The following is a 12,653-nucleotide window of genomic DNA, read 5'->3' as shown; positions in this document are numbered from 1 at the left end:
CAAATTGTTTCAAAATATAATTCAGCATAAAAACAAACATTAATATGTACATCAATCTTATAAAGGTAATAACACTTGATCTTTCTGCTGTTTTCAAGGCTATACTGCATTCAAAATATTACCTTCTTGTCTGTATAATGTATACACACGATGATGATGATGCTGCTGCAGATGATGATGATGATATATATCACGCAATTTGGCACCCGTGCAGTGGCACGTAAATGCATCCCGGTGTCATGCAAATGGCATCTGTTTTGGTGGCACATAAAAGCACCCATTACACTCTCGGAGTGGTTGGCCTTAGGAAGGGCATCCAGCTGTAGAAAACCATGCCAAATCAGACTGGAGCCTGGTGCAGCGTTCCAGCATGAAAGCCCAGTCAAACCATCCAGTCCATGCCAGCATGGACAACGGACGTTAACTGATGATGATGATGATGATATACTATATATATATATATATATATATATATAAGGCAGTGAGGGGGAAAATTGTTAACATTGTGGGCAAAATGCTTATCAGCATTTCATCCATCTTTACATTCTGAGTTCAAATTCTGCCTAGGTTGACTTTGCCAATCCTCTTTTTGAGGTTGATAAGCTAAGTACCAGTTGATCTGAGTGAACATTTGAAATCAATATATATATATACATACATACAAACATATGCATGTGTGTGTGTGTATACGTATATATAATTGAATAAGATAGTCAACAAGAAAGAGTATATATTTGCTTATAGACAGAGGTGCATGCGTATATAAATTTCAATATGTGCATGCACATATGCACGCACACACGCATGTACACACACATAAATATATACATATATATATATATGTGTGTGTGTGTGCATATATATTTATATGTACACATATGTACAGTATTATGGGGTCTACTAAGTATTTTGATAGCAAATAACAGATTTAAAATTTGCTTCATTGAAATTTTTAATGCAGATAATCATTACAAATTTTATTGTTTAAAGCATTTTAATTGGATGACTTGGATTACCAGCTGAATTTCTAGTCTGTCTGTCTGTCTGTCTATTTATTAATCTGTCTGTCTGTCTATTTATCTATCTGTCTATCTATTTATCTATCTATCAGTCTCTTTCTCTATCTCTCTATCTATCAGTCTGTCTATCTATCTATCTGTCTATTTATTTATCTGTCTATTTATCTATCTATCAGTCTGTCTGTCTGTCTGTCTGCATATCTATCTATCTATCTATCTATATCTATCTATCTATTTACACACACATATATTCATATATATATATACATATGCATTCATGATCTCTTCATGTGTGTGTGTGTGTCTATGTGATTATGTGAGAAGCATTTTTTTTCTTTTAATCAAAGTTAAATCCAAGTGAATTGTTATATAACAACTTGCTTGTCTCCTCTCTTCTTATAAAGCTGCCACATTAAAAGCTAAATGTAGTGTAGTTACACATTGAACTTGCTGAGGTGAATGCTTGCTGAACAGTCTCTAGCATCATTATCTACATTGTCGATTAATAAGCCTGCAAGACACAGTCTTGTTCTATTTTATTTTGCTATTTTTTATTGACTGAACGATGATGTAGTTATATGTGTGTGTGTGCATGTGAGATATATATATATATATATATATATATACATACATACATACATACATATATATATACACAAACATACATATGTATATGCATGTATATTTGTATACATATATTTTTTGTTTACATATATACATACTGACACAAAGAAGAGAAATACACTTAAATTCTTCTTTATCTTTCTATCTATCTATCTGTCTGTCTGTCTGTCTGTCTATCTATCTATCTATCTATCTATCTACATTATGTGTATGTAGAAAGATAGATAAGAGAAGAGAGAGAGAGGGAGAGCAGATGGGCAGAGCATGAGAGACACATTGAGCAAAAGAGAAAAAATTAAGCAGTACTTTTTGTTATATAGTCTGAGGTAACCAATAAAGTATCAGAAATGGTGAAGCAGTGGCTATAATGCATTTATATTATTCCCTTGCATCTCTCTACATTCTTCATTACACCCCTCTACATTGCTCAAACCTTGTCAGGACTTTCTTTACATTTAATATCTTTGATCAATAAAAGTAGAACTAATCATTTCTCAAGAGGCTTATCTAGTTATTGTCAGTGGTTGAGAACCTTATTTTCTTCAAGGTGTAGGGACTGTCTTCATAATCTTTGATGTGGCTCAAAATAAAGTCTGTTACTGGTACAAGTTTGGGTATGTGGGTATTTTGAAAATACCTCATGGAGTGATGACTATGTCCTCTATAGTTACAGACTGCCCTTTGACAAGGCATAGTACCCATTCAACCTGCCAGGGATACAGCTAATTCATGGGACTGTAGCATAGTGGATTGTGAAGAGGTAGCACCATCTTGAAGAGCAATAGTCAAACATATCAATTCTACTAATCAGTGGTGAGCCTGCTACTTATTCTACCAGTATCTTGTGTGTCATACTACTGAGTCAGGGGATGTAAAGAAACTAGCACATTGCAAATAGTTTCTTTTACACCCATTTTTTTCTCTCAGATTATACTTCCTTCATTTCCAACCTTCCAGCATCTTCTGCATTTAGTGTCAATATTCCACAACCATTTCAGTTTGTTCTCAAACATCTTCCAATCTACCCTTTGCCCATAGAAACTAAAACCTTACTGTTAACTGAGATAAAATACATTATAGACTGATGTAAAAATTCTAAGATGATATCTTAGAATGTGAGGCTGTATAGATCACATGACAGACAATCAATGGAAAAAATGTCTTTGTTGTACTTCAGAAATATCCGTTCTATCACATCATGGAAAAAAAGAGCATTCACAATAACAACAATTATAACAAATCTTAGACACCATGGTCTTATACCTAATCAAAGAAAATGGTTACATTATAATTAATTTAGCAATGCATGGTAATTAAGGATCCTTACTTAAAGAAAATAGTTTCAAAGTTTTACACAAGACCAGCAATGTTAGGGGATGGGGTTAGTCAATTACATCAACCCCACTGTTTAACTGATACTTAACTTATTGACCTTGAAAAACGGTGGGAAGCAAAGTGGACTTGAACTTAGAACATGTAGAATAATAAAAAAAACATGTCACTGAGTGTTTTGTCTGATGTGCTAACAAATCTGTTGTTGGCAGGGAGATGAGTCACAGCTGCTTCTAGAGGTTGAGTGTCCATCATTGACAAGACCATACAAGGTTAAAACCACATGACCTGGTGGTCTCGGCACTAGAAATGCTGGAATTTCTCTCCCCACTGGTGATATAAACAGGAAAACATCTCACACTAAAAAGTCAATATGAGAGCTTCTCTCATGGTAGCTACAACAGTAAATTACAGAGCATCCATGTTTAAGTTTAGATAAATGTTACCTCTCGGTATTAATACTGCCTTTGTCACTAATATATAATTCCATCAGTTTGCTGCATTCCTTTTCTCAATGACAATATCTTTGATAATACTTCAGCTAATTGCTTTTGTTGCTGTAAGAGTTTCAAATGTTTGTCACAAAGAGATATGGAACTGACATGTTCTTTCTGTTATATATGTCAATTTGTAAATCTTGTCTAGACAAATTTATTCATTAAACATCTCTAGACAACTTAGTATGTTGTTTAATTAATGTCTTAAATGTTTTAATCAATTATTTGCTTTAAAAAAAAAAATCTACGATATGTTAGATGGTCTGAAAAGACGTAATTATTTAATATTGAAGCAAACATATAATTCAGATCATAAATTATGTTACAATTCTGAATTTGAAATTGTCATTGTAAGGAAAATATAAGAGGAACATGGTATGAAAAATAATGTGAAAATGTGATCAATTCAAAATGTTATAATTATAGTTGAAGAATAACAAAAAGAAAAGTCAAAGATGTAATTTTAATTCTCAGAATAATTCAATTTTCCTACACATATTGTATATTTATGCATTGATACTTTTGTTGCCACAATGGCATGAACAACTTTGTTGCTGAAGTTAAAATAATACCAAAACATATTCTGAGTTGTCTCCCTTACACGCCAAATTAATAAAAATAATAACAGTCGATACTTCTTGTCATTTTTGCCTCAAAACATATATATTTCTAGTTACTGCTCTTAGTTTTAAATATTAGTTTTTATGTGGATGCCTTCTCCATGTGATTTATTCCTTAAACAATTTTATATCTCTTAGCCTTATAGTGATTCATTTCTTCAGCAAGCATGGCAAAGTCTATACAGTAATGCCTTGATTAAGAAGTTAATATGTTCCCGAAGACCACTTGTAAAGTGAAAACTCATGAAGCAGAGCAATAATTTCCCATAGTAGCAATGTTATAAATCATAATTCACTCCCAGAAAAACATTTTACCTATAAAATTTGTAATACTTATAAATAAATGGGAATAAAACAACAGTAGAATGTTAAGAATATTTTATGTAAAGTAAAAGGAATGTCAATATTATAATAAAAATATTATTATTATAATCGTTTTCTGAATGCCTTTCATTTACACTAGTCTCACACATCCCATCACTTGTAAACATGATCACCAATTCATAAGCACTCATAGATAGACTTGTAGATTTCTTTTTAAAAAGCAAGTCTAGAGTTGTTTGCTTAGAAGAAGCTTTTTTTCTCTCAATAAATTTCTTGATAACATGCAGAAGCATTTGTTATGGAAGTGGAAACTTTTGAATTTCATTCAAAATTTAGATTTTGTGCTTGAAAAGTAAAACTCATAAACCTGGGGTCTTGTAAAGCAGCTCCTTATAAAATTAGATATTGCTCTACTTTGCTGATGTGGGGATAATAATATTGAAACAAATCTATAGTTGTCTCCCTTACATTCAAGACTAATCAAAATAATATTAGGCATATGCTGATATTGTTCTACTTCTTGCAATATAATCCATTCCATTCATTTCCACTGCCCACTGATCCATTGAAGGAGAGTCCTTAGGGACCTCCTTGATAAGGTCCTATCAGAAGCAACCATCATTACACTTTCTGGCTCGATTCTCAAGCGTGACCAACTGAGTGAATGGATATTATCTAAACATCTCATTCTTGATCTAATCCTAGGTCAGTTGTTGGTTGATTTGGATTGAAGAATCTGTTTTGCAATTCTTTCTAATTGCATGTCTGTGGTATTTGAGCTGTGACCTCTCAATATGGATAAGTAAGGGCTCAACTAAAAGAGACTTCTTGATCTCTGCAGGCCCAATAGAAATACCAGCATGGTACCTGGCACAAATAAGACCACTAGAAACTACAATAACAAAAGAGCTTGAAAGAACAACCATACTGAGCCATCTACCACTTGTGTTAACAATGGATTGATTCGTTCTTAATTAGGGGTGTCTGTTAGTACAACCTGCAACAAGCCTGCAATTGATTCTGGGAGGCATGGAGTAGAAGCTCAAAGGATACAGTGGGTTCAGGAGGGAACAATCATTAGAAATTGGGAACAATAGTTTTATTTCAAAAATCCAACTGATGTTGCAGGTATCATATCTCAAGTTAGCTAACCTTTACTAACAACCTCTGTTGGTTTTTATTATAAGTGTTCCTAATGCAGGCTCTCAGCAGCAGCAGATTTCATTTTTATCACTATATTATTTATTTCTAGTTAAATTTTTAAGATCTCTCTACATCAATTTAATTGGATGTTTAAATGTTTGGGTTTTTTTCAATTCCAACAAATTCTTTAAATATATTTGCAATCTCAGAAAGGACTGAAGAGACCCAAGTAGCATTGCTCTATTGGCTGGAATACTTGAAAATTCCTGTGGTTCTATTTAGTTTCTAGTGATTCTGTCTAATGACTTCACTTGAATGAAAGGTTACATAAAACCATGACTTCTGAGAAATATTTGACAAAGTAGAACAAGACTACTTCAGGCCCCAGAGATCCTCTCAAAATACATGGTATTCATGACTGTATTTTTAGACAGAAGCCCAGCAGATAAACATAGGCTTAGCTAGGGGTAGGATTCCACACCAATCTACCAGCTGAAATCCCACTCTTTTATGGATTATTTTCTCTTATCTCAATCTCTTAAAACATGCACGAAGACATAAAACCTATCACGAAAGTAATCAATAAAGTTGGAATAAATGCCATCTTAAGATGTAGGTTCATTAGGCCGTTGCCTAGGAACCTCATGGGTTCAGGGGCCACGTGGGTATAAAGGGCCCAATTTAGTTCTAGAGGTAATATTTATCCCCACTTAAATGTAGATGTTGTGTTAGAACAAACTACACTGCGGTAATTACCATGAGAGAAACTCTCATATTGGCTTTTGGTGCTAAATGCACTTTTGTTTATATTGTTAGCAGGGGGATAAGTCCCTGCCATCTCCAATGCTGAGACCCACAGATCTCATGATTTCAACCTTCCTTGGTCTTGTCAATGATAAACACTTGACAGCTAGAGATAGCAGTGACTCAGTAGGTGTTGCGATTAGCCAGTAAGCTTGTTAACAAACATATATTAACAACAGAGGAAGTATTAATACAAGCTCACTGGATAATTGTGACTCCAGAGCCTGTTCTGGCACTGTTTTTCTATCACTGGCAGAGAGATGAGAAACTGCTATCTCTAGTAGGTCGAGTGTCCATCATTAACAAAATGAAACAAGGAGGTGGCAAAGATTTATCTCCCCACTAGTGATATAAACAAGAGTGCATTTTGCACCAAAAGCCAGCGTGAGAGTTTCTCTCATGCTAACTACCACAGTATAGTTTGTTCCAACAGAACATCCATGTTTAAGTGAGGATAGAGATATGACCTCTTGGTATCAATATTGCGTCTGTTGCTAACATATAATTTGGTTCTAGGTATGCTATGGTTTGCTGTCAATAAATAAATACTCTAGGGTCAGTGCACTTAGCCCAGAGGTTTATAATGCTACTAAGGCTATCCCAGTAGGCATTTCCATGTGTAATGTAATTATACTTTTATGCGTTTCAGCTCCAAGCTTGTGACCATACTCAAGAAATACTGATTATTTAAAATTATACCTGTAATGAGGAGAAATAATAATGTGGCTGTGTGGTAAGTAGCTTGCTTACCAACCACATGGTTCTGGGTTCAGTTCCACTGTGTGACACCTTGGACAAGTGTCTTCTATTATAGCCTCGGGCTGACCAAAGCCTTGTGAGTGGATTTGGTAGACAGAAACTGAAAGAAGCCCATTGTATACATGTATATATATATGGGAGAATTTACGAAAAAAACAACAGATGAAGACAGGTGGTGTAAACAACAAATGGATGTATTAGTTTAACGCTCGGGAATAGAGAAAATCTTTGACGTTTCGAGCCTACGCTCTTCAACTGAAAGGAACACAGAAAGAAATAAGGAGAGAAACAAGGAGAAAAAATATAAATAAATAAAATAAAATAAAAAAAAATTAGGAGAGAAACAAGGAGAAAAAATATGTGTGTGTGTGTGTGTGTGTTTGTCCCCCCCCCAACATCGCTTGACATGTGATGCTGGTGTGTTTATGTCCCTGTAACCTAGCAGTTTGGCAAAAAGAGACCGATACAATAAGTACTAGGCTTACAAAAAATAAGTCCTGGGGTCGATTTGCTTGACTAATAGGTGGTGCTCCAGCATGGCTGCCGTCAAATGACTGAAACAAATAAAAAACAAAAACCTAACTCTTGTCAAGAAATACAAAAACATGAGGCAAGTGGATTGGATTTATAGTAGTACACTAATAACTCTTATATGTTTCAGTTTTATTACAGTTTAATGGTTATTGCAGATTTGAGAGAAAAAGTAAACTATGTATTGAATTTTAAATATCACCAAAGAAATAAAGACATCTTTTACTTGTTGCAGTCATTAGACTGCGACCATTCTGGAGTAGCGTCTTGAAAAATTTTTTGTGGAATAAAAAGACTCCAATACTTTTTTTTTAAAGCCTGATATTTATTCTATTGGTCTATTTGTTGAACTCCTAAGTTATAAGGAGGGATGTAAAACACACCAACACCAGTTGCCAGGTGGTAGTGGCGATAGTGGTGGGGCAAGCAAAGACACATACACACACACATATGTACAATAGGCTTCTTTCAGTTTCCATCTATCAAGTCCACTCTCAAGGCCTTGGTCAGCCCAAGGCTATAGTAGAAGACACTTGCCCAAAGTATCACCATGTGGTTAGAAGGCAAACTTCTAACCTCACAGCCACACCTGCAACATGTTGACATTTTTAAAAACAAATCTTCAGAAATACGGAACCAATAAATCTTCTGTGACGTAACAGTGCTAAAGATTCTTTGCCCTGCACTTACTTACTTGAAGAGACAGTGTATGAGTTACTGAATCAATGCTTACATATGCGTTTTAAGTCACTAGAAATAGCAGTCAAATCTCTCTCAAATACCACCTTTACATTTTGCAAAAGGAAGGACCCTGTTGTTTTAGATATTCTATCTAGAAAAGAAAGACGAGATGGTCATGAGTGGACTACCTTTGATCACATTTCCACTCCTTTAAGGCTTTGGGATGGGATGGGGCGGAGGTGGGAAGCATTAAACAACAACAACACCAACAACTTATAAGAGTTAGTTTAGGTATTGAAATGATGCAAATAAGTGGTATAGACGTTACTATTTTTTATGGTTATTGCTTCTTTGAGGTTATATCTAGGGCATTCTTTTGAATGGAATGCAACTTAATGTCTCATAAACCGAATCATTTATTGTCCAAGGCATTGCAGTGGTAGAGATGTCCAAATTTTATTGTCTGGTTGAACTACGATGGTGCTATATCAATTTTTTTTTTCTTTTTCAGTAGCTGAGAATATGTCATATGCAATACCAAATATTTTGATGATCAGCAGTGGGCGGGGCTGCTCTACTATTTTGTCTCTGTGGGTGGAGCTATGCTATCTTGTCTCAGTGAGTGGAGCTTAAGTTTCCAGTCTCAGTATGCGTTCATGTAGAAGATGAATGCATTTTACTGAAGTAAAACTTATAACAAATATCAAGATTTTAAAAGGAATGACTCAAAGCAAATACTTAAAGTCTATTTCATTGTGATTTGCCTACATTCTAAGGGTTAAACTACACATGTATTTAGCAGCTATATATATCATCATCCCCATTTCCAGATATGTGTGTGTGTTTGTGTACATATACATACATATGTATGCATATATATATGTTCACATACATATATATATACCATGAGGTGAAGAGTTGAATTTGTCTTTGTATAGAGTCTGATGAGCTGTCCACAAAGCTGCAGCTTTCATGGATACAAGACCACTGGTCACTCTCTGGCCAGACTTTAACTTTGCTGCTCTCTTCCTAAGAGCATGCTTCTTATTCAGACATATGATATTCTTTTTTGTCTTTTATTTGTTTCGGTCATTTGACTGCGGCCATGCCGGAGCACCGCCTTTAGTCAAGCAAATCAACTCCAAGACTTATTCTTTGTAAGCCTAGTACTTATTCTATCGGTCTCTTTTGTCAAACTGCTAAGTTACAGGGATCTAAAAACACCAACATCGGTTGTCAAACGATGTTGGAGCGGGGGACAAACACGGACATACAAACATCTATAAATGTATATCTATCTATCTATCTATCTATCTATCTATCTCTCTCTCTCTCTCTCTCTCTCTCTATATATATATATATATATATATATATATATATATACTATTTATGTATATAGGCACAAGTTTGACTGTGTGGTAAGAAGCTTGCTTTCCAACCACATGGTTCTAGGTTCAGTCCCACTGAATGGCACGTTGGGCAAGTGTCTTCTACTTTAACCTCAGGTCGACCAAAACCTTGTGAGTGGATTCAGTAGATGGAAACTGAAAGAAGCCTGCCATATATATATATTTACGTGGGTGTGTCATTGTGTCCATGTTTGTCTCCATCCACTGTTTGACTATCGTTGTTGGTGTGTTTACATCTCTGTAACTTAGTAGTTCACCAAAAATGACAAATGGAATAAGTGCGAACAAGGGACAACAATCAATGCACACTAACAAACTGTCCCATCCATGACACAGATTTATGTATAGAATACAATGTAACAAATGCAACAAGTTCTATGTGGGTAACACAATAAGACTGTTACACATTCACATCAAAGAACATCTGAACATGAGAGCCCCCTCCTTCAGAAAACATCTAGACATATGCCGGAACACTGATAAAAGCATAACAGTCACAATTGAGGCCAATGAAAGAAATTTGGGTAATTTAAGAATTAAGGAAGCTATACTCATTCACAGAGAAGGGCCCCAAATTAACAACAGGCTGGAGGCTAGTAATCAATATATTATTTAGCTACATCGTGCGGGTGACACGTAAAAGCACCCACTACACTCTCTGAGTGGTTGGCGTTAGGAAGGGCATTCAGCTGTAGAAACTCTGCAAAATTAGATTGGAGCCTGGTGTTGCCATCCAGTTTCACCAGTCCTCAGTCAAATCGTCCAACCCATGCTAGCATGGAAAGCGGACGTTAAACGATGATGATGAGGATGATGATCTGGATGTGTGTAGGTTCATTTTTGATAACGTGCTCATGTATTGTTTATAACAAAAAGCAAAGAAAACAAAAAGGAGAAGGGATAAATAAAAGGAAGTTGCACGTATAACACATAACTTAGAAGCAGTGCTATGGATGTGCCAGCAGACACGAGATTGAGACATGGCCGAACTCATGCACTTTACATGAGGAATGCTGGAAGGAACTTTGTGAGACCACTGCTGAGACGCTTCCAAAAAAACAAAGAAAAGCTGTTGGAAAACCGATTTATAGTAGTGACTCCATCAATTCCTAAGGATATCTGAAGAAGGAATTTTATTCCGAAATATCAGCAGACTATGGATGATTAAATTACAACAGTTATTATAGTCCTTGTTTGTATTATAGTGTATTGTTGTGTCATTCAAAATATTTTATTCTTTATAAACAATATACAATGCTTCAAGCGAACTACAATACTCTCTTAAAAATGAAGTCCTAGAGTCAATTTGTTTAAGTAAGATCTTTCAAGGTGGTGTCCCATTATGGATGCAGATAAATAAAGAAATATATATATAAATATATGAACTGGAGCAGGACTGGCTGTGTGGTAAGAAGCTTTGCTTCCCAACCACATGGTTCTGGGTTCAGCCCCACTGCTATATAGCCTTGGGCCAACCGAAACCTTGTGAGTGGATTTGGTAGACAGAAAGTAAAAGAAGCCTGTCATATATATATATATATATATATATATATATATATATATATGCTAAAAGTGAACGATAAAATAAGTACTAGGCTTACAAAGAATAAGTCCTTGGGTCGATTTGCTTGACTAAAGGCAGTGCTCCAGCATGGCCACAGTCAAATGACTGAAACAAGTGAAAGAAATATCTCTATATATAAATGTACATACAAATACATATATGTATAAATACATAGACACATATACATGGAAATATATATATATATATATATATATATATCATCATCATCATCTATATATGTGTGTGTGTGTATACACCCAAACACACACACACTCACACACATATATAAAGAGAGCGGCAGCAGTATTCTCTAATGTAGACTCAACCAGTCTTTCTTGATGGAAAATAAGACGATGAATGTTAAAAGAAGATGGTTTCTCAATCCCATACCATTTAAATATCAAGACGAAAACATTCCTGTGCATGACATACAAGGGGGTGGGGCTTACTGTGTGTGTGTGTGTGTGTGTGTATGTGTGTGTGTGTGACTGTGTTCAAGAAGGTGGCATAGAACATTATAGGAAGAAGTAGGAGGCTTGCATATGTCTGTGTGCATAACAGCTGACGGTGAATCTATGCTGTGATTGAAACACAAAGTTGCGTTTATTTATCAATAAGTGGGAGAAGATATACAGTGCAGACAAAAAGGGGCTGAGTTTAAGTTTATAATGTTCAGATATTCAGAAGGTGTGACTTGGCTCGTTTAAAGGTGAAACTATTGGTTCAGCTGTGGGGAAATAGGCAGAGCCAGAACAGCAGAGGTGGGGAACGGTGCAAGGTTATATCAGTAAACGCACAACTAACTTATTCTTACTTAATGAAATACAAGTGATAATAGTAGCAGCACTGGCTGCAACAGCAGCAGTAGTGGTGGTGGTGTTTGGTAAATGTAGTAGCATTAGTAGTGGTGGTGGTGCCATTGGTGGTGGTGGTTCTAGTAGCAGTAAAAGTAGTAGTAGTAGTAGTGGTGGAGGTGGTGGTTGTAGTAGTAGTAGTAGTAGTGGTGGTGGTGCCATTGGTGGTGGTGGTGGTTCTAGTAGCAGCAGCAGCAGTAGTAGTAGTAGTAGTAGTAGTAGTAGTAGTAGTAGTAGTAGTAGTAGTAGTAGTAGTAGTAGTAGTAGTAGTAGTAGTAGTAGTAGTGGTGGTGGTGGTGGTTCTAGTAGTGGTGGTGGTGGTGGTTCTAGTAGTGGTGGTGGTGGTGGTGGTGGTAGTAGTAGTGGTGGTGGTGGTAGTAGTAGTAGTGGTGGTGGTAGTAGCAGTAGTAGTAATTTTGTAGCTTCTGGTATACTCGCTAAGGTTAAACAAAGAATGAATCGAAGCGTGAATGTATCAATTCTAACTATTTC

General features: G+C 35.7%; 1 long non-coding RNA gene across 3 annotated transcripts in view; it reads left to right on the top strand.

The window, feature by feature from the left end:
- Positions 1–12,653, top strand: part of LOC149131499 (uncharacterized) — a 118,929-nt gene that overhangs the window by 7,768 nt on the left and 98,508 nt on the right. For 2 of the 3 annotated variants that reach the window (XR_016237758.1, XR_016237760.1), the window contains exon 3: positions 8,846–9,469. The exons of the other annotated variant lie outside the window; for it this stretch is intronic. This is a non-coding gene — a long non-coding RNA (uncharacterized LOC149131499). Of the gene's footprint in view, positions 1–8,845; positions 9,470–12,653 lie in introns of those variants that run through there. 3 annotated transcript variants of the gene reach the window in all.

The sequence above is a fragment of the Octopus bimaculoides genome, chromosome 21 (genome assembly GCF_046866305.1).
Source record: "Octopus bimaculoides isolate indiv1 chromosome 21, ASM4686630v1, whole genome shotgun sequence".
In the NCBI taxonomy this organism is placed as follows: Eukaryota; Metazoa; Mollusca; class Cephalopoda; order Octopoda; family Octopodidae; genus Octopus; species Octopus bimaculoides.
This window is presented reverse-complemented; position numbering and strand designations above follow the sequence as displayed.